Source organism: Oncorhynchus nerka, linkage group LG2, assembly GCF_034236695.1.
Source record: "Oncorhynchus nerka isolate Pitt River linkage group LG2, Oner_Uvic_2.0, whole genome shotgun sequence".
In the NCBI taxonomy this organism is placed as follows: Eukaryota; Metazoa; Chordata; class Actinopteri; order Salmoniformes; family Salmonidae; genus Oncorhynchus; species Oncorhynchus nerka.
The window spans coordinates 77,946,102-77,949,904 of NC_088397.1; the positions used below are offsets into that span (position 1 = coordinate 77,946,102).

The following is a 3,803-nucleotide window of genomic DNA, read 5'->3' on the forward strand; positions in this document are numbered from 1 at the left end:
CATATTATGGCAAGAACAGCTCAAATAAGCAAAGAGAAATGACAGTCCATCATTACTTTAAGACATGATGGTTAGCCAATGCAGAAAATGTTAAGAACTTTGAAAGTTTCTTCAAGTGCAGTCGCAGCGCTACATTAAGCGCTATGATGAAACTGGTTCTCATGAGGACCGCCACAGGAATGGAAGACCCAGTTACCTCTGCTGCAGAGGATAAGTTCATTAGAGTTACCAGCCTCGGAAATTGCAGCCCAAATAAATGCTTCACAGAGTTCAAGTAACAGACACATCTTAACATCAACTGTTCAGAGGAGACTGTGTGAATGAGGCCTTCATGGTCGAATTTCTGCAATTAAACCACTACTAAAGGCCACCAATAAGAAGAAGAGACATGCTTGGGCCAAGAAACATGAGCGAGGGACATTAGACCAGTGGAAAATTGTCCTTTGGAGATTTTTGGTTCCAACCGCCGTGTCTTTGTGAGACGCAGTGTGGGTGAATTGATGGTCTCTGCATGTGTATTTCCCACAGTAAAGCATGGAGGAGGAGGTGTTATGGTGTGGGGGTGCTTTGCTGGTGACACAGTCAGTGATTTATTTAGGATTCAAGGCACACTTAACTAGCATGGCAACCACAACATTCTGCAGCGATACCCCATCCCATCTGGTTTGCGCTTAGTTCCCCTGTCATTTTTTTTTTTCAACAGGACAATGACACAACACACATCCAGGCGGTGTAAGTGCTATTTTACCAAGAAGGAGAGTGATGGAATGCTGCAGCAGATGACCTGGCCTCCACAATCTCCCGACTTCAACCCAATTGAGATGGTTTGGGATGAGTCGGTCCACAGAGTGAAGGAAAAGCAGCCAACAAGTGCTCAGCATATGTGAGAACTCCTTCAAGACTGTTGGAAAAGCATTCCAGGTGAAGCTGGTTGAGAGAATGCCAAGAGTGTGCAAAGCTGCCATCAAGGCAAAGGGTGGCTATTTGAAGAATCTCAAATATAAAATATATTTGATTTGTTGAACACTTTTTTGGTTACTACATGATTCCATCTGTTATTTCACAGTTATAATGTCTTCACTATTATTATACAAAGTAGAAAAAAATAAAAAAAATAAAAACCCTTGAATGAATAGGTGTTCTAAAACTTTTGACCGGTAGTGTATGTTAGCCTACTTCCCTGATATTAATCTCTACATCGCTCCAGACCTGCATCAGCTCACTTACCATGTCCCTGAAGAGGAGGTTCCCAATGAGCAGCAGGAGTGGAGCCCCAGTCTGGGCCAGGAGGACCCAGAGCCCACTCAGATTAAAGAGGAACAGGAGGAGTTTGGGACCAGTCAGGAGGAAGAGCAGCTTCAGAGTCTGATATCAAAGAGTTCAAATTCTCTCTTCCCATGTGAAAAGTGACTATGATCAGGACCTACCTCAGCCCTCACATCTTCCCCAAACCTAGATTGTGGAGAACGTAGAGGACTTTCTATCAACACAAACATCTGAATAAAACAGAACTTGATGCAGAGGGCTATGGAGAATCAGAACCAAATAGTGAATTGAAGCCACTTTCTCCAATAAATTCTGATTGTTCTGCAGCTCATATTGGGAACAGTCAAAGTGACAATGGGATGGACAGTGGAGGTCTAATATCAGGATTACAGCCACTCAAATCAAAGAGAACATGGACAAAGAAAGGATACAGCTCAGTTAAGACCAGGGAAGCCAGTGAACTGAAAGTTCCATTGAGGGCGGCTCACTCGGGAGAGACCACATAGGTGTCCTATCTGCAGGAAATGCATTGTGAAAATTTGCATTTTTAAAGCACATCAGAAAATTCACACAAGGGAGAAATTGTGTTGCTGCAATGTATGTGGAGAAAGTTTCAGTAAGAAGGGAAACCTGACAGAACATACCATATGAGAAGTCACACAGGGGAGAACACATTGCTGCAAAGTATGTGGCAAAAGTTTCAGTCAGAAGATAATCCTTACCAGGCATATGATGACGCACACAGGGCAGAAAGTGAATTGTTGCAAAGAATGTGGCAAATACTTCAGCCAGAAACATAACCTGAGAGTCCATATAAGAACACAAACTGGAGAGAAACGATATCAGTGCAGTGAATGTGGCAAATGCTTCAGTCATATATGCCTGAAAGAACATATGGTGACTCACACAGAGGAGAAATACAAAACACATCACTGTAAAGAATGCTGTAAATTATTGGCAGATCATAAGATGAGTCATACAGGAGAGAGACCATATCAGTGTTGTTATTGTGGCAAATGATTCACTCAGTAGAAAAGCCTAAAATATCATCTTAGTATTCACACAGGTGAGAGACCATATATGTGCCCCAAGTCTTGTAAGAACTGAAGGTGAGGATGAACCCAGAGGGAGAAACATGACAGTCCTGCTTAGGGAAAATCTAACTCTTTCTTGTTTGTGGACCTTTTAATCCTAAAAAGCTGATATTCCATTTAAAACAAATTTGAGCATGGCACAAAAGTGGATATAATGTTTTGTAAAATATTTCAAAGATGCTTCAGATGCTACTGAAGCACATAGGGATGTGTGAAACTTACTCCTCAGCCTGAAGTATCCCCGCTTATGCCAGTGAATAACTAGCTTTTCGTGTGGCACCGACTGGTCAAATGTGCTAGCAAGGCAGAGGTCCTAAGTTCGCTTCGGGTATGGGTCGAATCAGGAGGAAGTTGTACTTGCTGACACCTCATGTCCAGCAGATGCATCAAACCCTTAACATTCCGTCGGAAGTCATTCATTGTCAATGGAGCAGTCCACAGTGCTAGACATAGGTGCCGCACTAGGCTGCGGTGCATTCTGTGTACCACATGCATTCAATATTTTCAACTCGTGCTTTACCATGGTACATACGGAAGTACACACACAAAATCCAACTAGCTAGCTTTTAGCTAATTTGAAAAGTGAAGCACATGTGCATCATGTACGGAAAATGCAGGCTAGACATCTGGCAAAAGCAAAAAGCATATGCATCTGGTGGACATTGGGCATTATGGCTCTACATGGTCAATCCGAAGTCTGCAGTGGCCATACAGCATTTACTGCAATAAGTCAGAGCACTCCAGATAAGTCAGAGCATTCATACTTCTTGAGCTTCGCGGAGCAGAGCTGTTGTGAAGGAAGTTGACAAAGGAAGTGAGTTTGTGTTTAAACATGAGTTCCTGCCCCCATCTACCGTCAACCAATCATGTCAATGTAGAGAATTTGGGAGTTGCATGGCGATGCGGTACGGAGCTCGATTTGGCTTTCACAAGCCTCTAGAGGTGCCACAATTGCATCACACCCTTTGCACTGAGCCTCCGGACCACATTTACAAATCAAGTATACATTTGCATTAAATGTTAGACCAAGAAAACAGCCAAATATATCCAAATTGGTTTTTAGAAATCACATCTTGGGCCTGTTAAAATACATAAATCATGGCGGATTTGACAAATATCCACTTTGATAGAGCAGATTTGTTGAATGTGCGCCAATCCAACGTCCTTCTATCCCATGCGGTCTGCATTCCATTGACCTCCTATACCGCATCTATCCCCATTACCTCCCTGATCGCTTTCCAGGAGTTCAAACTAACTTTCGTGTTTTTGAAATCCCTACACATGGTATTATAAAGATGTTGTTTATTTGTGAACTTGTTCTGATATCCTTTCGTCAAAGTTCTCCATATTTGTTATCAAGGAAGTTGTCAAGGACGTGAGTTTGTGTTGATACAGGATGTACCGCCCCAACCGACCGTCAACCAATCATGCCAATGCGGAGCT

General features: G+C 42.7%; 1 pseudogene; it reads left to right on the top strand.

The window, feature by feature from the left end:
* Positions 1-1,164: 1,164 nt before the first annotated feature.
* On the top strand, positions 1,165-1,917 carry LOC135572947 (zinc finger protein 18-like; annotated as a pseudogene).
* Positions 1,918-3,803: the final 1,886 nt, after the last annotated feature.